The following is a 22,786-nucleotide window of genomic DNA, read 5'->3' on the forward strand; positions in this document are numbered from 1 at the left end:
TACTTTTTCAGAAGCTCTCCACTGTCTTTTCATCTCTACAAAGAGTATGACTAACATTGGGAATGTAAGGACAGTACCAAGGTGGGAGTGGGGAGAATGACAAAACAGAATCACAGAGAAAGCGCTAAGTATTTACAGTGAAAAACAGACGTGGGGAGAGAGTGCTTCCAGGTCAATTACAGTTTTAATGTATGTTTGCTTTTCTCCCCTTCCCAAATACTGCTAGAACAAATTTTTAAAAAGAATATAAGCCCTCAAGGAGAAAACAGGAAAGAAGACAAAAGCAGCAAAATTTTGGAAGCTAGAAAACATATAAATTTAGCAGAGCTAAGAAACACAGCCCTAAAGTGAGGAAACCATGAACCAAGCTAGTTCGTACCTTACAATACTCCAAAAGGCTGAAGATGGTACTGCGTGGAAGGTAGAGGTGCTTTCAACAAGGAGGATTCATTAAAGTCTGTCTAAGAAGTCTAGATCACCAGCTTTATTATAGTCTACAGAAGAGCGGAGCTCTCTTCTATAGAAAGGGTAAAATCAAAGTGGTTCCTCAACCAGACTAACCAAGGACAAGGGTTCTGTACTGAAAATGGAGTGAATTATGAGCACTATTCATGATAGTGAATATTATTATGAACACTATTAGAATATACTATAATGTTAATATTAATTATGTTATGAGTATTGTAATACTATTATATTAGTGAATTATAATAATTTTTTCCTTGATATAAATGCTACTTTTCTGAGTATTTAATTGGATTGCAATTCAGTTGGGAAAAAATTTAAATTCTATACTAATTTCCATTATTAGGGCCTTCTAAATATTGACCTGGTAACTGGTAGGTTTTGGTGGATGGAATTTTACTTTTTAACATGGCATTGAACTGAACATTTAACACTAGGTCTGGGTGATCTCTCTGGGGAGATTGGAATTGATGATCCCTTTCCTGCCAGTCCCCAGGGGCCTGGCTGGGGAGCAGGTGTTGCTGGGACGCTCATGCATTCGAGAGTCATAGTGCAAATCTGATCAAGGCGTATATTCCCAAAACCACTCAGGCTGGTGTCTCTCAAGGGGAAGAAGCCAACACTGGCTTCCTATGCCTTTAAAAAAAAAAAGAAAAGAAAGAAAGGAAAAATTAATTATCAACCTACAGCAAATGTCATTCACCTCAAATCCCTGAAGGATAAAGGCGGAGGTGACAAATGTTCCTGGAAAGAGGGTTGAGCTGTCACTTGTCTTTTTAATGGATTCTTCATGTTTGGGTATAGAATCACATGCCATTTTTCCTTATTGTGTATTTATCTGAAGAAATACTAAATATCTCTGCAAATACAAAAGAATTATGCAGTTTCTATAAAGCCCTTGGGTTTGAACAGAATCCTAGTGTCAAGGAAGATGATAAGGGGTTAGTTTTATTGCTCTTAAAGTGTTCAGGGACAGCTGTCTATTGACTTAGTTGTCCCTAATACTTCATCTGTTTTTCCTTACTTTTGATTGAAGATACTTCATCCCATTTGCTCTGCATTGGCTAACCGTGGGCTAATCCATGTCTTTTTCCAGAGGACAGTTACTAACAATGGGGAGAAGTTAGACACAGGTTTCTTTGTTTGTTTGCTTTGTTTTGTTTTGGGCATAGCATGCAGGAAGGACTTTCCAAATATATAGAAATTAAATGGACTCTCAGGGAGCACCAAGTTTCCCATCACCGCAGATGTGCGGGCAGAGCTCTCTGAGCAGCTCTAGAATGTTACCAGATGCTGTTTGGGATCAAGGTGAAGTTTCGATTACATGTTCTGTTCTCAAATACTCTTTTCAACCATAAGAATTAAGGATTCTATCCTTTGTTCTTTCAACAGAAGATCTACAAAATACACAGCTAGTCACCACGTTGAATTACTCTATTTTTTCTGTTTATTCCTAATTTTATAGGCCTCTCTGTTGTAATAGTTGCTATTTATTAATGAGAGTAGCAATGCTATTATTAGTTCTTGCCTTGAATTAGTAAATCTTCTGGTAGAGAAATTAAGCCGTTTTTCAAAAATCATTTTCAAAAATCAAATATACTTAACCTGAAATATGAATGAGTTGGTTAGAAAACAGGAAGAATTTCTGGACAGTGGGATTTAAAATTTGGATGAAAAGAATGAAATTGCCTGTTTTATAGGCCTTTAAAACTAAAACAGATTTTCATGTCTGGAATGTCTCATTGACTTAAGCTCTACCTTAGTGACCGATTCTAAAATATCTTCTTCTCCCACATTCTCAGTACAATTTTTTTCTCTTTTTAAGAGGAGCTTCCATTTTACCAAGAATACCTAGACTGTCTTAAATGAACCCCTCCTCTGCCTTTCTCTTAATACCTGAGCCCTTTGTCTCCTTTTTCAAATTAGTTTTCCTAATGCCAAGTGTCCTTCTCAAAGGATTAGTCCCCTTTTCTTTGTATTCTAGTTTCTGTTTTCTGGTGACTTCTAAGGGAACCTTTGACCTACTTTCATGTTTGTTTTTCTCTCTCCAGCATCATATGCCTGTTCCTTCTACAACATCCACTTCAGCACATCCTCTGGTAGGGAGCTGATTTCCAGTGCTAGACGATTCAAATCACCCCACTAGAATTCTCCCTCTGTTGTACTTCTCTTAATTTATAGCCATAGTTGTTACTTATGATGTCAGTAGCAACATTAAAAAAGCACAAATTTCTCTCCCACCTAAGTAGTTCAGTGTATTTGAAGAAATATCTGTCATAACCCTTTAAAAAATTCATTCATGTAACCAATCATGTTATTCAGTTTCATAATTATTAATTGAGCTTATTGTATCCCCTCAGACACTGTTCTGAGGGGATACAATAGATTCTAAGATCTCAAGGATAAATAAGACATTTGTAAGTCATCACCCAGTGAAAGACATACGTTTAATTATATAATTGCAGTTCAGTGTAAAAGAAGTATGTTGGCGGTTCACGGCTGACATGGAGAAAGGAATAACCAACCCTGCCCGAGTGAGGGTTACAGGAAAGGCTTCAGAGAAGAGACATTTGCAGCTGAGTCTTGAGGAGTACATAAAAATTTGCAGACAGATACAGAGCAGTACAGGAATATGGAGGAAGGGACAAATACAGAAGAAGCAATGGGCCAGTCTTTAATATACACGGGCACAGATGTATGAATTCACATGGTATAGTTGAAGAAATGCTGGTTGTTCCTGTGTCGCTGGAACTTTGGGACAACAGCAGGAGATGAAGTTATTAGTTCATAAGCTCCATGAGTGACAGCATCTTGTCTGGCTCATTCCTCCTTTTGGCCTCATTGCTTAGCACATAATAGACGATTAGTAAGTACCTGGTGCACAAAGAAATAAATAGGTAGTCAGGGGGCTTGTAAACCATGAAGGTGGATTTAAACATTATTCTGAAGATGACTGGAAGTAATCAAAGATTTTAAACTAGGTTAGATTTGGGTACAGGAAAGTCACTGTATCTGCTATATGGAGAGTGGTTTTGTAAGAGTAAAGCTGAGACTGGGAGACCAGGTAGATTATTAGTGATAACCTCGGGACAGAATGGGGAGGACCGAATCTAAGGCCGTGGTGATGCAGAAAATGTGACTGACGTGAGGTGTTTGGGTTAGAGAATCAGCAAGATTTAGTGACCAGTTGAAGACCGGAGTGTTAGCGAAGGACGCAGCGTGACCTCCCCAGGTTTCTAGCGTGGGTGACTCGGTAGTTGTATTCCTGCTGCGTGCAGCGGGAATACAGAAGATGAGGCAGGTTTGAGGTGAAAGATAAAAATAGATAAAACCAGCATCTTCTTCAACTTTCTGTTCTGGTACTTTAGAGATACCACGCTGGTTACCTTTCTCTGGATATAGAGTCCAGTTTACCAACATTATTCTTAGAATATGAGAATGAAAATTGAATACAGCACTCTAATTGTGGACTGATCCCTGAGCAGTGTAATAGTGTTTCCTTTGATCTGGAAACTAAGATTTTTGTTTGTTTGTTAGCATTTTGCATCTCCCAGGGTTTTTCAGTTATCATGTGATTCCTCCTTTCCTTCACTTTTTTAAAAATTAATTGTCAGCTTTTACATTTATCCAGTACCCTTTTCTATCCTTATTACTCTTTACATGCTTTTCTGACTTGTAGGAACCTGTACTTCTAGGTGGTATGGTTTCCTCTGAATCTTTATCTGTGAGTGTTTTTGAAGATTGTACCTCATTTCTTTCTCCCTGTGTCTTTGTCCTTTTCTGTGACTGCCATCTGGAGTGCCTTGGCCCTTCCTTCCCACTTGTCCACATCTGACTGACTCTCGAGATCCAACTCAAGCTTAATGCTGTGGATTTTCTAGTCCTTAGTAGAGCTCTTTCCATTATGGGGCTCCTGTAGCACTTATTCTTATCTGTACGATGGCCCTTATTGTGCTTTGTACCAATGGTTGTTTAAATGTTTGGGTTTACTATAAATATTCTAAAATATCTTCTATTATATCAAAATACAGTCCTTAAAGGAGGGATCCAGTTTTTGTAAGTTTCTTGCCTTGATAACTCAATAAACTCTTGTAAAGGTTGATGAGTAAGTTATAGAACCTCCTGAAATCTTTTTCAGCTGTGTGCAATGGCTTGTAACTCCATCATACCCTTCAAATAGGACTTTTATTACACTAGAAAGCTTCTTGCTGCCCTCCTGTGAAAACCTAGGTAATACTGCTAAGTAACAATGCTCAGAAAAGTTAAGTAATTTTCATCTAAATATCACTAAGACCAGCCTTTTTTACATTTTTAGAATTTTTATATCTTTATAGATTCTCAAGCATTATTACTAATGGGCATTTCTTCCTTTTTTGTGTGTATCCAAGGTGAATATGACCTACTTATTTATTTGATTGCCTGCCAGAACTTAGAGTGATACATTTTGCCAATTACCAGCCATAAAGCAAAAGAAAATAAAAATAATTCTTGGTGAGGTGAACTCTACAATGTCCTATTTAACATTTTAGAAGCGGCTTTGGAGTTTGTTTGTTTTTTCTTTCTGATTAAAAACAAGAGATTGGAAAGTTACACAGAAGTGGGTTTTTTAAGTTTGATAATGTAAAACTTGATAATAAAAATGGAATGATGGATAATAAAAATGGAAAACTCTACCAAGACATCATAAATTGTTGAAAACCAGTGATAAAGACAAAAACCTTAAAAGCAGGCAGAGGAAAAAAAGACATACAGGGGAACAAAAGATGAAAGCAGACTTCTCACCAGAAAGTGTGCAGGCCAGTGACAATGGAATAATCTTTAAAATACTGAAAGAAAAAAAAAACAATCAACCTAGAATTCTATATCCTGCAGATATAGTCTTCAAAAATAAGAGCAAAATAAAGACATTTTCTAGACAAATAAAAGTTGTGATAATTTGTCTCTAGGAAATGTACACCATAAGAAATGTGCCAACAAGTGGAAATATAATAGAATACTAAAAAATATTTTGTTGATCCAAGAAAGACTGGAAAAGAACAAACAGTGTATGGGACAAATAGAATAACTGGTATGATGATAAATATAAACCAAACCATATCAATAATTAAATATAAACAGTCTGATTTTATACTTGAAATTTGTTAAAAGACTAGATTTTAAATGTTATCACCCCCCATACAAAAAATCATAATTATATGAGGAGATAGATGTGTTAACTGTCTTTACCATGGTAATCATTTTGTAATGTGTACACGTATTTAATCATCACATTGTACACCTTAACCTCGCATACAATATATGTGAGTAATATTTCAGTAAAGCCAGGGGAAATACAGATGGCTTAAACACACCAAGTAAAAGGTAGAGTTTATCAGATTGGATTAAAAAAGCAAGACTCAACGAGATACTGTGTACAGTCTTAAATAAAAGAGAGAGAAGGCACAAGTTACCAGTGTCGGGAATGAAAGGAAGGGACATCATTACAGGTCCTGCAGTGGAAGGCTAAGAAGGCAACTTTATTCCAATAAATTTGATAGCTTAGATGAAATGGGAAAATTCCTTGAAAGGTGCAAATTTTCAAAATTGACTCAAGAAGATGCAGGAAACCTGGATACCTCTACATGTAGTAAAGAAGTTGAACTTGTAATTATGAACAGTCTCACAAACAAAACTGGTAAGTTCTATCAACCATTTAATAAAGAGCTAGTATCTGCCCTCACACACTTAGACAATACAGGAAGGAGGAGGCATTTCCCAGCTCATTATATAAGGCCAGTACTAACCTAATAGCAAAATCAAAGACAAGCAAATTAAACCTCAATCTAAAGTTCTTCATGAATATAGACACAAAATCCTTAACAAAATATTAGCAAGTCCATTCCAGCAATATACCAAATAATAATAGTACATCATGATTAAGTGGGATTTATCTCAGGTAGGGAAAGTTAGTTTAATATTCAAAATCAAAATAATTTACTATATTAACAGAACAAAGGAGAAAAGACATAGTGCAATGGGTGTAGGAAAAGCATTTGGAAAATTCAACACATATTGGTGGTTTAAAAAAGTCTCAGCAAACTAGAAGTAGAAAGGATCTTGATATGTACAAAAAACCTCTATCATCATAATTACAAAGACTGAATGCTTTCCCCTTAAGATTAGAAGTGAGGCAAAGATGTCTGCTTTTACTATATTTATTCAATGATTTACCAGAAGTCCTAAACAGAGAAAGACAAAGAAAGACATACAAATAGGGCCTTGGTGGTGCGGCTCAGTGGATTGAGTGCTGGCCTGCGAAGTGAAAGGTCACTGGTTTGACTCCTGGTCAGGGCTGTGGGCCAGGTCCCCACCTGGGTCCCTGCAAGAGGCAGCCGGTTGACGTTTCTCTCCCGCTCTTTCTCCCTCCCTCCCCTCTAAACAAATAGTCAGTCAGTCAGTCATACACATTGGGAAGGTGAAAGTAAAACTGTCTTTATTCATAGATGACATTATTTATGTAGAAATCTAAGGAATCGACAAAAAAGTTGCCAAAACTAATAAGTGAAATATAAAGTAAGGTTGAAGGGTACAAAGTCAAAACAGGGAAATCAATGTTATTTCTACATACTAGCAATGAACAATTGGTTCATGAATTTTTTAAAACAGTATAGTTTATAACATCAAAAACTATTAAATTCTTAGGAATAAATTTAGAAAAGTAAAGTATAATGAAGGCTACAAAGCACTGTTGGGAGAAATTAAGCATCCATGTTCCTGACGGACATACAAAATGGTACAACTACTTTGAAAAAATATGACCATTTATTATCGTGTTAGACATACATATACCATATAGCCTAACAATTTTACTACTAATTTATTTTTTATTCAAGGTAAATGAAAACATATGTCTGTACAAAGACTACATAAAATGTTCATGACAATTTTATTTATAATAACCGTAGTCTATTTACTATAACCTAAAAGTCAAACAAACAATTGGTGGTATAACCGGATAATAAAAAGCAACAAACTACTGACACATTTAGCAATATGGATGGATATGAAATATGAAAAGTACATGCTGTATGGTTTTATTCCTACAAAAGTCTGAAAAAGGCAAATCCAAAGCATAGGGACAGGAAATGGATCAGCGGTTGCTGGGGACTGGGGTGACATTGGGATTGATCGCACAGTGTCACAGGGGAATGATTCGGATTAATAGAAGTATTCTATGTTTTGATTGTAATGGCAGTTACACAATTTTAAACATTTGTGAAAACTCTTCAAACTATGGTTAAAATGTGTGCAATTTATTGGATTAAGTCATATCAAGAAAGTTGTTCTTCAGAAAAAGTAATTCGTTGAGGTTTGGTTTGCATTTTAGGGGGAAGGTTTTGTGGGAAGGCTCCACACATGTCCCGACGGCTACATTTCCTAGAAACAATACTTGAATACAGATCTCTATTATCTTTAATGTGTTTCTGAAAAATTCTGCCACTAAATGAAAGATATTTTTAGCCCTGGCTGGTGTAGCTCAGTGGATTGAGGGAAGCCTGTGAACTGAAGAGTTGCCGGTTCGATTCTCAGTCAGGGCATATATGCCTGGGTTGCTGGCTGGGTCCCCAGTAGGGAACGTGTGAGAGGCAACCGCATACTGATGTTTCTCTCCCTCTCTCCTTCCCTTCCCCTCTCTCTAAAAATAAATAAATAAAATCTTTAAAAAATATTTTTTATTACCTTTGGTAGGAAGAACTATGATGCATTCCAACCCAACCTCAGATACCCAAACAAATTTTATACGTAGGAGTCTATCAACTGAACAATGAGAGCAAGCTTAAGTAATAAATAAGAATTTGGAAGCAAATACGTAGAGATTTATAACAAATGTAGTGTAATGAAGCCGTATTGTGTTTACCAAAGGAAGAAGAGAAGATTTAAGCACGGGTGGGAGTTGTGGTGGTGGAATGTGAGGTTTGGGCTGGCAGGTGCATTCTTCTTGCTGCACTGTTTTCTTCATTAATTTTTCAGTCCTTTGGGGACTCAAATTATCTCATACTCAAACCACACTTAAAAGTAAAGTCATTGTATAAACACAAGAGCACTTTAAATCACATGGAAATATAAGTGATATTGTCCTTTCATCTCTCTTGCTTGGCATCCATACACAAAGCAAATGTTTGGGGTTTGTTCAAACACAGCACACAATGCGAATTTGGTTCGTGTGTTTTCTCTGACTGGAGAATGACCGGAGAGTGTTGAGTAGAATGTGCCAATGTGAAATAGCACTTTTTATAAGACCATCATATAAAAACAGAAGTCTATTGTATTTTATATACCAGGAACAATTAGAATGTCATGTGCTTTTAAAAGGTATCCTTCCCAATAACAACAAGAATGTAATAAGATACTGAAGGGCCTAACCTACCAAACATTTTCTGAAGTAGTGAATAGTCATTATGTGAGTCAAGTCTGCATTTACAATAGTCTTGGAAATTGGAAAGTGAATTTAGATCAGTATTCTCGTGCGTCTTTCATTTTAATTCTTAAAATAAACTGAAATCACATGTTGGGAAATTTATACCTGGAATGTTTGGACTTCTACTGAAAGCTGTTTCTTCTCCGTGGAAAACTGTCCATTTCCCTAGCTCTTTTTCTGTGCTCCTGTACACCCCTCTGTGACAGCCAGTACCTACTTGTAAGTGATGTATTTCTCTCCAATCTGTGAACTCCTTTAGGTCAGGGATCAGGGGGAGATGACCGGAGCAAAGTGGTCAAGAGCCCAGGCTCTGGAGTTATTATGGCCACCTGGGTTCTAGTCCTACCTCTACCACTTATTAGCTGTATAAAAACTTGAGCAAGTTATGTAACCTCAGTGTGCCTTATTTGTGAAGTGGGAATGATAAGTGGCACCTGTATATAGGGTATTGTAAGGATTTTAAATGATAACAACACACGTTAAGTGCTTTGGATAGTACCCAACATATCACTAGAAAAGGAAGCGATCGTAGCTCTTAGCCATTCAGCAGCACAAATGCTTCACTGGTTGTGCTCTAGGTTTTGAGTGCTGTGCAGTAAACATGCTAATGTTCCAGTGATGCCAGTCGGGTGGAGTTTAGGACTGAGCAGGTGGTTATGTGATATGTGGAGCAGGGGACAGCTCATTCTGATTAAGAGGTGAGAAGCATGCTGTCGAGTCAGCACCAGGAGATACCACTAATGAGAACCAGTGGGAACTTTGCCTCACAAGTGTATTAAGAATGTAAGAAACAGACTCATAGATACAGAGAACAGATTGACAGCTGTCAGAGATGAGAGGGGTTGAGGGGTTGGGTGAAAAAGGTGAAGGGATTAAGCAAAAAAAAAAAAGACTGACTACAGTACAGTGATTGCCAGGGGGAAAGGAGGGTGGAGGGGTGTGTAAGAGGGCAAAGGGGGATAAATGGTGGCGGGAAGAGATCTGACTTTGGGCGGTGAATTCCTGATGCAGTGTGCAGATGATGTATTATAGAGTTGTACACTTGAAACCTGTATGATCTTGGTAACCAGTGTCACGCCAATAAATTTAAATTTTTTAAAAAATGCAAGAATATGTTCAGATTAGAAAATGATGCTACTCAGCCACACTGAACTAAAGGGCAATGAAGTGACTAGTGTGACGATTATGGAGGCTCTTTTGGACTCGGTGAGAAATTACACCATTGGAATTGACTGTTAACTTGTGCAGTGATTTTCTGAGTCTTTTAATCTCTTCAAAATGTGAATGTGAAAAGGTCAGCATTGTACTCTTATGTGAAGAAGTTGTGTTCAATAAATACATATTGAACGAACCAATGTGAAAAAAGAAACTTTCAGTTTTATTCTTCCAAGTATCTTCCGTGTAGCACACCAGTGAGCACACGGAGTCTGCAGTTAAATGCTTCTCACAGATGAGGCTATCTGCCTGGCTCATGATCCAGTCAGGCTTGCTAATTCAGCTATTGCATCCAACCAATTGTTTACTTATACTGAGGGTTACTTAGTTTTCATACAACTTGAATCATTTCATGGATTTTGATGTTTAAATATATAACTTTGTTACATGTTTTCTCATCTAATGCATTTGCATTAATCTAATACATTAAATCTAATTGCATTCTGATTTCCTGGGATGAATATTTAGTCGTTAAACAAAAGGAACAGTTTTTGAATAATTATTCATAATATGTAAGTAATCTAAGTAGTGTACTTATTTTAATTTAAAATATAGTATCTTTGCTTTCCAAAAGGGTATAATATATATAAATTCTGATGTTATCTGAATTTAAACAGTTGAATTTATGAAGCATATTTTCCCTTGAAGTAAATGGCAGTAATGTCTCAATGCCCAGATGTTTTTTAAGTCAATTATTTAGCAAGAACAAAGCCTAAAGGAAAGGACTGCACGTGTGTGTGCACACATGCACACGTGCTTCAGGATAGAGGTAGGAACTGGATGCCTGTGTTGTCTGTGGAGAAACTCGGGTTCCGTTGCCTTTGATCTTCCCCATGCAGAGCCTTTGCCGCGGGTTTCCCTTGAGCCCAAAGGGGGCTTTTACACTTCCATGTGTAATTTTGTATGGTTCTACATATCACCCATCTTATGAAAGCAGCTTTACTGACCTGTTTTCCACATGGCATGAAATTCACCTGTCTAAAGTGTACAGGTCAATGAGTTTTTAGTATATTCGCAAAGTTGTACATCTGTCATAATCTAATTTTGGGATGTTTTCATCACCCAGAAAGAAACTCCATAATCATTAACCATCGTTCCCATTCCCCCAATTCCACTCCTCCTCCCCAGTCAGCCCTAAGTACGGTGATCACCGACTGCCTTCTGTCTCTGGACTTACTCTGTTGTGTTGCCGAATAACATTTCATTACATGGCTATATCATGTTATTCATCTGTTGATGAACATTTGGGTATTTTCACTTAGGGGCTATCATGAAAAGGCTGCTATGAACATTTGTGTACAAATTTTCATGTCCTCACCATTTTAAACTTTCTTTCGATGGAGAGAAGGTAGGGTTTGTATTCAATATATTATATCATAAGATTTGCATTAGAATTCCCTAGATGTAGTTTTTAAAATATATTTTATTGTTTATGCTATTACAGTTGTCCCATTACCCCCCTTCATTCCCCTCCACCCTGCACACCCTCTCCCACCCACATTCCCCCCTTTAGTTCATGTCCATGTGTCATAAGTTCTTTAGCTTCTATATTTCCCATACTATTCTTGCCCTCCCCCTGTCTGTTTTCTACCTACCATCTATGCTACTTATTCTCCATACCTTTTCCCCCTCTCTCCTCCTCCCACTCCCCTGTTGCTAACCCTCCATGTGATCTCCATTTCTGTGGTTCTGTTCCTGTTCTAGATGTTTGCTTAGTTTACTTTTGTTTTAGGTGTGGTTGTTAATAACTGTGAGTTTGTTATCTTTTTACTGTTCATATTTTTTATCTTCTTTTTCTTAGATAAGTCCCTTTAACATTTCATAAAACAAGGGCTTGGTGATGATGAACTCCTTTAACTTGACCTTATCTGAGAAGCACTTTATCTGCCCTTCCATTCTAAATGAAAGCTTTGCTGGATAGAGCAATCTGGGATGTAGGTCCTTGCCTTTCATGACTTGGAATACTTTTCTCCAGCCCCTTCTTGCCTGCAAGGTCTCTTTTGAGAAATCAGCTGACAGTCTGATGGGAACTCCTTTGTAGGTTACTGTCCCTTTATCTCTTGCTGCTTCTAGGATTCTCTCCTTCATTTTTACCTTGGCTAATGTAATTATGATGTGCCTTGGTGTGTTCCTTCTTGGGTCCAACTTCTTTGGGACTCTCTGAGCTTCCTGGACTTCCTGGAAGTCTATTTCCTTTGCCATAATGCGGAAGTTCTCCTTTATTATTTGTTCAAATAAGTTTTCCACTTGTTGCTCTTCCTCTTCTCCTTCTGGTACCCCTATAATTCGGATGTTGGAACATTTAAAGATGTTCTGGAGGTTCCTAAGCTTCTCCTCATTTTTTTGAGTTCTTATTTCTTCATTCTTTTCTGTGTGGTTGTTTCTTTCTTCCTTCTGGTCCATACCATTGATCAGAGTCCCAGTTTCCTTTGTATCACTATTGGTTCCCTGTGAATTTTCCTTTATTTCTCTTATCGTAGCCTGCATTTGTTCATCTAATTTGGGACCAAAATCAACCAATTCTGTGAGTATCTTGATCACTAGTGCTTTGAACTGTGCATCTTATAGGTTGGCTATCTCTCAGTCGCTTAAAAGTACTGGCTCTGGGGCTTACAGTTCTGTTTGAGCCATCTTCCCCCCGCGGCCCCCCCCCCCCGCTTTTAGTTTGGTCACACCTGTTACGTGTGAGGGGCGGAGCCTTAGGTGTTCACCAGGGTGGGGCACCCCAGTCGCTGGGTTGTGACGTTATATGTGGGGGCGGGGTCCGAGAGGGAACAATGGCGCTTGCTCTGCTCTCCTTGGGACCTCAGTCCCTTCCACCATTTCCCCCGAGCAAACTGGACCTTCCTGGTGCTGATTCCCAAGTGGGTGGGCTTGTGTACCCCATGGGACTTTCCAAGGACCTCTCCTGTGAGTCTGGGAGTCTCCCCCTGCTCCTCAACCCCCACAGGTGTTCTCAATGTCCTGAGGTTCTATTTCCCAGCACTGTGATCTTGCGTTGCGTGCAGTGCCTTGTTTCACAATTCCCCCCTCGCTGGGTCTGCCAGCTGCTGCTTGCGTTCAGGGTCCACCCGCTGTGGTCTTGCACACCCCAGATGCCTTACACGCCCGGTTCCAACACTCTCTGCTCTCCGTGCCATGACCTGTGCCTGGCTTCCCAACTCCGCCCCTCCTACTGGTCTGGATGAACGGGTCTATTTTAACTTCTTGGTTGTCTGACTTCCATACAGTTCAATTTTCTGTCAGTTCTGGTTGTTGTTGTTTCTAAACTGTTGTTGTCCCTATCTTGGTTGTGTGAGGAGGCACAGTGTGCCTCCCTGTGCCTCCATCTTGGCCGGAAGTCCCCTAGATGTAGTTTTAACTTACTATGAGTACAGCACATATCATCCAGTGATTTAAATACAGTTTGCTAAATTAGTAGGTAACTCAACCATTTAGAGTCTCTCCTTTGTCTTTTTGAGGATTTTAGAAACTGACTAGGTAAGCAAAAACAGCCCTTTTTGCTTTCATCAGTGCTAGATTCCATTTCAAAGGACTCTGGAGTTTGATATTTCTTTCATATCTTGGTCAAGAATGGAGAATGACTTAGTGTGAATCCATTTACGGTTGGTTGTCTGTCTTCTGTCACGAAAAGCTGAATGACAACAATAGGCCACAGCCTTGTTTGTTATTTTTCATCTCAGTCATATACTCGTATTCGTGTTGTTGTTATTGGTCATTGTTGTTGTTGCTTAGGGTGGAACTGAAAGCAAACACCTGCACACTTGGAATGCTGAACAGCTTCCGGTGTATAGAAATTAATTTAAGACACGTCATTGATTGAACAAATGAAGTGAGTGTGCCCGGTAGCTCATGCTGAACTTGGGCAGTCATTAGGAAAGTAGTTCAAAGAATGTGATTAAAGGTAGGAAAATTTAAGTGTGTTACTCACGTTGTCTTCTGGACTTTGACTCAAGTCTGAATTTGGAGGTTTATGTATTGAAAATAGGACCCCTTAATCAAATCAGGGCTAAAAATAAGTAGTCAAAGCAGACATAATCAGTAGTCTCAATTAAAATAAACATTTTAGCAAATTAGAAAACTAGCTTTTATAGCCTACCTTTAAAAAGTGAGGCTTGGTAAGGTATGTTTGGTCACAGCAGTGCTAGTTTATTGGAACTAACACGAATATCTCCAGGAAAAGCCGATGTGAGATTCGGTTATTTCATGGAGTTGGGTCAGGTCGGTCTGACAAGCACCAGGGTTTCTAACTCATTAAGATGGCGTGCTCCAGCCAGGATTTTATAAATTGTTTATTTCTTTCAAATAAATAAAAGCATTTAACTAAAGCTTTTAAAATAAAAGAATGGTAGATGTCTCTATTTTTTATAAATCGTGTGAAAACTTCAGTCTTGAGAGAAAGCAGGACTTAAAAGTAAGTCACTTGACTTAGTTGTGGCCTGTCGCAGCTTTTTGCTTAACAAAATATGATGAAGAACAGTTACAATTAGCTTAGTTTCTGCCAAATTTGGGGTCGGCCTAATTTATTATTTGTGGTTTAATATTTTAAAAGCAGGGTCATGTTTTATGGTATTACTTTGGTATCCATAGGAAATCCCAAACAGTTCTCGGAATTAAGGGGGTACTTTAGGCTTATTTTAAGATGTTTCATAATGTTTGCTTGCATTTTACCCCAGTGGCCTAGTGGAAAGCTTTTAAAAAGTAGCAATACTTAGCTTGCCTTGGTGTTCCTAGATAGTATGTTCCTTTTTAAAGGCTTGGTTCAAATATTGCCCCTTTTCTAAAGCTTTTCTCATCCATCCAACCCAAATCCTTTGCAGAATTAATTGTCCCCAATTCTGTCTTCTTAATGTGTTATCTACTTCTCTTAATAGCTTCGATGATGTTATTTGATAGTTATTTATTTTCCAGTCTGCCTCCTGCTAAGATTCTAAAAGTTAAGGATTATATTGTAACCTTAACACTAAGAACAAGGCATGGCACTAGAGGTACAGATTAAGTTTTGGTAAAAATTCTAATCCTTTGGTTGAGTGTTTTAGTTTCTACCTTTGTTACTCAAAGATACCATCCTCTACTTTTAGCTTTACGGTAAGAAATATATGCATTGTGATCATAATTTTTTAAGGTTTTATTTATTTATTTTTAGGGAGCAGGAAAGGGAGGGAGGAAGAGAGGAAGAGAAACATCAGTGTGTAAGAAATACCGATTGGTTGCCCCTCGCAAACCCCCAAATGGGGACCTGGGCCGAAACTGGGAATTGAACCGTCAACCTTTTGGTTCACCAGCCAGTGCTCAGTCTACTGAGCCACACCAGCCAGGGCTTGTGATCATAATTTTGACAAAACAACACCCTGCCTCCTCTTTCAGTAAAGAATTAGAATTACAGAGAACTAGAGACAAAATTAAAGAGCCTGGATAGTACAGGTTAGTGGTTCTCAAACTTTAGCTTGCATCGTGATCACCTGAAGGGCTTTTTAAAACATGGGTTCTTGGGCCCACACTCTGGAGTTTCTAATTCAGTAGCTCTGGGAGGGGGCCTGAGAACTTGTATGTCTAACGTGCTCCCAAAGTGATGTTGTTGTGGTTGGCCCAAGGACCACACTTTGAGAACTGCTGATGTAGGTTATAACTGCTAACTAACCCACCTGAAAGACCTGTGCTGAAGTAGGATCTGACCCTGATCTCCCCATCTAGATCGATCTCTGAGGTCCTGAGGGGAAAACTACTCCATAATTGCAAAGCTCTCTACAGGCATCTACACAGCACAGTGAAGCTGTTGATGATCAAACCCGAGTGCCCAAAGGGGCGGGGGTGCCTTCTAAGGAAGATTGGTGGATCTCTCTTGGTATCTCATCATCTGCAATTATGAAGAGTATGTAATGGGCACACAGTAAGAACTTGTTGACTAGCTGATAAAACTAGGTGAGAGCTCTAACCTTCTGATGTTATTATTTGTTTTGTGATTCTTGCTCAAGGAAATTTTTTTTTTTACTGTTGATTTTAGTGAGAGGGGGAGGGAGAGAGAGAAATGTTGATGTGAGAAAGAAACATCCATCTGTTGCCTCCCATGCACACGCCGACGAGGAGTTGAACCCCAACCTTTCAGTGTGCAGGTCGATGCTCCACCCACCGGAGCGATCTGGCCAGGGCTCTGCCACCCTTCGGATTTTAGGTCAGTAGTCTGACACCTGTAAAGTACTTCTTTCACTTTTACTTCCATATTGGTTTGAAAGCAAATAAAGTTAATGAAAATTACATTCATTAAGTGTAATTATTAAGCAGTATAGTAAATGTTTATGTAGCATCTAATTAACCATATTTTCTCCTCTGTTATATGTAGCCATATTGATTACCCATAAATTGTGTTTAAGACCCTAAATTTGGCTGGTACTGTCAATGAAAGAGTATTTTTTCATTCAGTACATGTTTATTGTATGTTAACTATGTACAGGTTAAGCGCTGGAGTTTAGTGATGCAGACTATTACAAACAGTATATATAATTTTCTGGCTAAGAATGTTTTCTGTTCTAATTTTAAATTAATAATTGATGAATGTTGTAAATCAGATTACTCAGATATATCAAAACTGAATATTCTGAAAAAAACAGAAGGCTAATAGCTGTTATTTCTCATCACAAGGAAAATAACCGCTACCATCTGACCTACTAAGTAGACATGACACAGTCAGGTTCTTACCTGCTTGTGATGTGCTTTTAAAAGAAATCATAATCAAGTGCAGATAGTAATTGTTGTACCTTTGTACTACTACATGACCTTAGAAGGACAATATTTATTAAAATTAAGGCTTACTGGATAGCTACTATATATTAAACATTTTTTCCAAGTCTGTAAGGGAAATTATCTTTTTTTTTTTTTTTATTTCAATCATTGTTCAAGTACAGTTTTCTCCCCCCTACTCCCGTTCCAGCCCCTCCACCCAATGGAAATTATCTTTAATAGTCTCTTCTATTTATGAATTATAACCTGGTCAGGTTAAGAACATGAGCCATACATACATGAAACCACAGTGCAAACAATTAAAAATCAAATTATCAGCTAGAACAAGTAATTTGTTTTAAATTGGATAAATCAGCATCTGTGGAGGAGAAGAGCAGTCAGAGGAGGGAGGAGTGACGAGGTGGTTGTCTGCACACACAGTTGATGGCGTGGGGCAAACTGGGAGAAACAGAGCTGGACTAGCGGAGTGCCGGTGAAGCTGTTCCCTTTGTAACTTGTTAGCCGTTGGGTTGTCCGGTACCTCCAAGTTAGTGTTGCTGCTGACCGCTACAGCTTTTTCTGAGAAGATTCCTTAAATGAGTAACCAAGGACGCATTCTCTTCAACTCCTAGAAAATGTTGTGGAAGCAGCATGTTGAGCCAGGGAGCTTCCCTCATAGATGTTTTACGGATAAATTGAAAACTGTGCTCTTAGATTTATCGGTGTGCGTTCTTAAATAATTAAGAGAGAAAGGTTGGAAGGCAGCAGCTCCTTATTAATAGGCTTAAACCAAATTAGGTTTGATAGACTTTTAAAAATATATAATCTGCTTTTGATTGTGTATAATTTGTTCCTCATCCAAAGAATTTAACCATGGAAGTGAACATTCATGACTTGAAAAGTCACCCCCTTTCTAAGGCTTTCCCCGTCCACCCATTTCCAAGCCTGCACTGCATTGTATTTATGTTATTCAGTAATAATGAGAAAAAGCTGTATTGCCAGAGAAACGTTTGGTGAGATTTTCTTTTTACTGTGGACATTTTCCAAGCATACACTAACTATGGAGTATGCTACGGTGAACCCCACACCCCCATCCCCAGCTTCAGTAATTGTGAACTTCGTGCCATTTTTTTTATGTCCATCCCCTTAAATCACACTTTTTGTTGTGATTTAAAGCAAACCAGTGCAATCTCATTCATAAATACTTCAGTATGTATCTTTAACCAAGAAGGCCCTTTAAAAAAACACCACCACCATATTGCACAAAATAAAATAATAATTCCTTAATGACAACTAATAGCCCATGTGCAGTTTGGCTCAAAGTTGTGTGCCGTTACAACTGATCTGTGTGGATCGGGATCCAGACAAGGGCCAGGCAGCGCATGCGACTCGAGTCTTCAGTCTCCTGCCCTTCTCTCTCAGCACGCTCCCTCCTTCCTCCGGGCTTTTTCCTCTGTGCTGTGTACAGGTCTTCACGCTAGTTCATTACTGAAAACCCGAGTCCTTTGTCCTGTAGTGTTTCCCACATTCCAAATTTGGGTGATTTTGTCCTGGTGGTGGCAGTCCACATCTTCCTCTTTTCCCCCAAGTTACTGTCATCTGACAGAGTTAGAGAAAAAATGGGTTTGAATTCAGTCTTTTGGTAAGAATGTCTCATAAGGGTCTCAAAGAATGTGCACTTGCCGTTCTTTCACATTGGACAGCGTGTGGCTGGCCTCTGTTTGTTACAGCTCCAGTGAAGCTCCGTGAGTTAGGTTGTGTCCATCGGTCCTTTTCATCATGATAATGATGAAGTTTATTATTTTAACAGATTTCACTATTTGATTTCCCTGAAATACAGTCCAAAGAGGAAAGGTACGGAAAATGCTAGGTTCCCCCACTCCCCCCGCCACACACACTTTTAATTTATCAATTTTCAGAACATAAAATGAGCTGAAGTGACTGAGGACTTTTAAAAAATATTGTAGATGTTTATTTCTGATGTGTTTCAATCTACTGTAATCATTATTCTTTGACAGCCAAAACTACCCCATCCCAGGTAATGTGCACCCCTTCGGGTTGACTCCTGTGTCACTTGATGCGACCCAAGTAAGCTTGGCAACCTCTTTGCTTTCACCATGTAAGCGTATCCCTGGTTCAGTCACTTCTTCAGACTGGCAGTCTATCCATTTCTCCAAGGAACCTGGTGGCTTTTAGCAGAAATCTAAGCGCCGTGTTCATTGGTACTGGACCGGCATTGCTTCCAGGCCTTCTCCCTGGACAGGGTTGGTAAGTTTTTTTCCAAAGAGAGAAAGAAATTGTGTTCCTATCAATATGCCCATTTCAAATTAAAGATATTAAAGGGTTCCTAACAATTAAATTTTTAAGTTTTAAGAAAGTTTAATGGAGCCATAAATCATATAAACTGTGTTCTGGCAGACAGTATGACCTGCTTTCTCTTAACAAAGAAAATGGCACCTGTTTTATCAAAATTTGACAATTAAGAGTAAAGGATACTGAGATTAAGCATCAAACACCAATTAAAACAAAAACAACCCCACAAGCTTGTCACTCAAGTTGGAAAGAGGAACTTAGAACCAAGTCATAAAGGGGAGATTAAATAATACGTGTTCCTCAAATTCACAATAAAATGAACATCAAAAGAACTAACTACATGTAACTATAAAACACTATATGTACTTTAAGATTTCTCTGTGCTTCTTTTGTATATCCTTAGGATGTATACGTTTAGGGACATGTCTTTTAAAATTATTCACAGTATGTCTTTTTAAGTTATTTAAATTTTGTATGTGTGATTATGCCAAATTTTGTAGATTCAAATTATCTTCACTTTATTTCCATTTTTAGAGGTTGCTTTTTTCTATTTAATGAATTTTATTTTTTACTATATAAAACATACAGTCGGTCTCCCAAAGTAAAATGTATAAAATAAGGTGGACCCAAAGGTGTCTGCCTTCTATAGGTAACCATCTTTGTTAGTAAAAACGAATACTAAACTTTATTCTTCCATTGATCCTTTTGAAAATATAAATAAACCTATGTATTTCCCCCTTGTCCAAATTTTCCACATAAAGTAACTATCCATAGTAGTATATAGGTATCATTTACTCCTTTTGTAGCTGAACAGTACTCCATAATAGAGGCATACCAGTCCGTTCCTGCCCTCCCTCCAGTCTGCGTATTACAGACAGTGCTGAAATGAATAGGCATGTGAACCCTATTTGATATTTTTGCGGCCATCTCTTTGGAAAAGCTTTCTAGAAATGCAACTGCTGGGTCAACAGGTAAAATACATGTGTAATTTTACTAGATCAAAAATTTCTAATGCATGGTGGTTAATTAAGAATTGAAAAGGAAGGAGACTTCCTCTTTCCTCATATGAAGGGGAGCCCTAAAAAACTGGAATTATATTCTGGAGGAATAGTCCCCTTGTAGTACAGACTTCCCCTGCTAGGTGAGTGTTCTAGGAACACACGTGTATCAGCATACTAGCTGGTGTTGTTGTGAGAGACCGCATTCAGCTTCAGTGAATTCTTTTGAAGAATCTTTCAGTGCATTTGCCCATTCCATGATGGGTGATTTACGAGTGCACCTGCCCACGCCGCACTGAGTGTTCAGCAGTTTTTGCGAAAACTGGCATGAGCCCCATGCCCCACCCTCCCTATTCACCCAATCTTGCCCTGAGCAACTTTTTTTTGTTTCTCTGGATGAAAAAAGTCCAGATGCCTATGTGGAAGAGGTGAAATAAAAACAGCAAAAGCACTAAAAGACATCAAAATCAAGTTCAAAAACTGTTTTGAGCAGTGGGAAAAAACATCTTGTAGGTGTATTACATCACATGAGAGTGCTTTGAAGGTGACTGAAGTTTAAACGTGTAAAAATAAATACACATTTTTTATAAATAAATTCTGTTTTTTCGAGGGGGGTCCCCCTTGTATAGGAATAAATTATTTCAATAGCTATGTAGTTGACCACCTGTTTGCTAGGGACACAACAGGAAGTTCTATAGAACTTCATGAAGCATGAAGATAAATGAAGTGATTTTAGATTTTGGTTAAGTGCAGTGAAGGAAGTAAATGGTTTTACGGGAAAGAATAACCACAAAAAGACTCACTTTAGATAGGGTGGGCGTGGAAGACCTCTCTGAAAAGGTAACATTTGAGCTGAAATATGAAGAATAAAAATGATTAACGCTGTCATTTATTGACTTTATGACTACTGAATTTTGCCGTGTATAATGCACACTTTTTTGCCAAATTTTTAAGGGAAAAATAAGGGTGCACATTATACATGGGTAGTACTAAACCATGAGCCCACATTATACACAGGAGTGCATTATACACAGCAAAACATGGTATATACTAGGCAGTATAAAGGATGTTCACACATTGCTTTATTTAATCTCACAACACTCTGCAACGTCCATTTTATAGTTCCCATTTTACAGATGAGAAAACTGATGCTCAGAAAACTGATGCTCATTACTTGCTCACGATCTTAAAGCTTGGAAATGGGGACTGGGATTTGAATCAAATCTAGACCTGTCTAATCCCGAAGCCAGAGAAGATAACCTCTTTGTACTGTATTAATTACCTTGCCTCTCTTAACCAGAAAGAAAGCAGAGAATACTGGGTTAATGCATAAATGTTTTCAAGTCTTCTTTTCACCTGGTGTGGAAATACAATGTTAATGTTCTTTCTTTCTTTTAAAGTACTGATCATATTTATTACTGAATGAGTACAAATTCAGAATATATATGCTTGTTTTATTTGGGAATCTTTGTTAGATGAGAAAATAGTGAGCTCTGGCCTGTGTGGCTCAGTCAGGTGGAGCGTCGTCCCGTGTCCGGAAAGGTCACAGGTTCTATCCCCTGGCAGGGCACATAGGTAGGTTGTGGGTCCTGTCCCCCGTCCAGGCCTCTGGGGGAGGCAACCAGTTGATGTTTCTCTCTCTCACTCTCTCCCTTCCTCTGTCTCCAAAAAAGAAATCAGTAAATGTATCCTCAGGTGAGGATTTTAAAAAGAAGGAAAGAAAGAAAATAGGGAAACATACCTTCTTATCCAAGTTAAATAAAACAATTTCAATGTCTGTTTTTACTGTTTTGAAGATGGTTGTATGTTTAAAATACTGTAGCAAAAATATCCCCCATATATTTCTAGCCTATTGAAAGGATGCACCTGAATGGATGCACCTTCTAATTATCCTATTTATTTATTTTTTTCACAAATATTTGTTAAAATCTATATGTAAGTTAATTTACAAGTGTCTGTTTAAATTAGCTTTAGTAAATAAAGTAACCAAAACAATGTTCAAGGTTCAGTATATAGCTATACAGTCAATCTTAGAGGGAAGTTTTTTGTACCAGCACGCTGAGCACTTTTCTGTATTATCTTAAATCTTACAACAATCCAGTCGGGTGGCTACTGATCCCCGTTTACAAATGAAGGAACTGAGGCACATCATTTACTTGAGATCAGATTACCATCTAATAACTGATGATTCAGACCCAAGGTTCAAATCCTATGCAGTCATAGGTTTTCTACCATAAGTGTTGAAAAACAAATCATATAAAACAACAAGAGAGTTGGGAAATATTATTATATTCTTCTTGCTGGTGAGTTAAGTCCATACTGTTGTCCAATGAATCATGTGTGAAGATTCATAGACATTTTCTTTGATGTCTTAAACTAGAACTAGCTGCAGTTAAAACCCAGATTCTGATTTTACAAACAAGGCAGACGCTAACAATATTAAAATAAAATTATATTCCTTGGCTGAAAGAAAAAATTTTCAGTAACTATGGGCATGCTTGTGTGTGAAGACAGCATCTTAAATCTCTATGCAAGTCGCACACAAAGTGTTACTGCGTTGGGAAAATAGTGGCGTGAATAATACCTGTTCGCAGCCCAAGATACTTGATGTATCTTGGGC

The 22,786-nt window shown here is 38.2% G+C and overlaps 1 protein-coding gene and 2 long non-coding RNA genes across 4 annotated transcripts in view; 2 read left to right on the forward strand and 1 right to left on the reverse strand.

Annotated features, from left to right (window-relative positions):
* Positions 1-22,786, forward strand: part of LIN52 (lin-52 DREAM MuvB core complex component) — a 90,923-nt gene that overhangs the window by 56,910 nt on the left and 11,227 nt on the right. The gene's annotated exons all lie outside the window — the stretch shown is intronic.
* On the reverse strand, positions 1,549-22,057 carry LOC118497512. The gene is made up of 3 exons (XR_004900036.1): positions 22,047-22,057; positions 19,284-19,286; positions 1,549-3,978 (listed from the first exon to the last, which is right to left on the reverse strand). It is a non-coding gene; the product is annotated as an uncharacterized LOC118497512 (long non-coding RNA).
* LOC118497510 lies at positions 9,925-16,734 on the forward strand. The gene is made up of 2 exons (XR_004900034.1): positions 9,925-11,542; positions 13,494-16,734. It is a non-coding gene; the product is annotated as an uncharacterized LOC118497510 (long non-coding RNA).

This window comes from Phyllostomus discolor, chromosome 1 (assembly GCF_004126475.2).
Source record: "Phyllostomus discolor isolate MPI-MPIP mPhyDis1 chromosome 1, mPhyDis1.pri.v3, whole genome shotgun sequence".
Classification (NCBI taxonomy): domain Eukaryota; kingdom Metazoa; phylum Chordata; class Mammalia; order Chiroptera; family Phyllostomidae; genus Phyllostomus; species Phyllostomus discolor.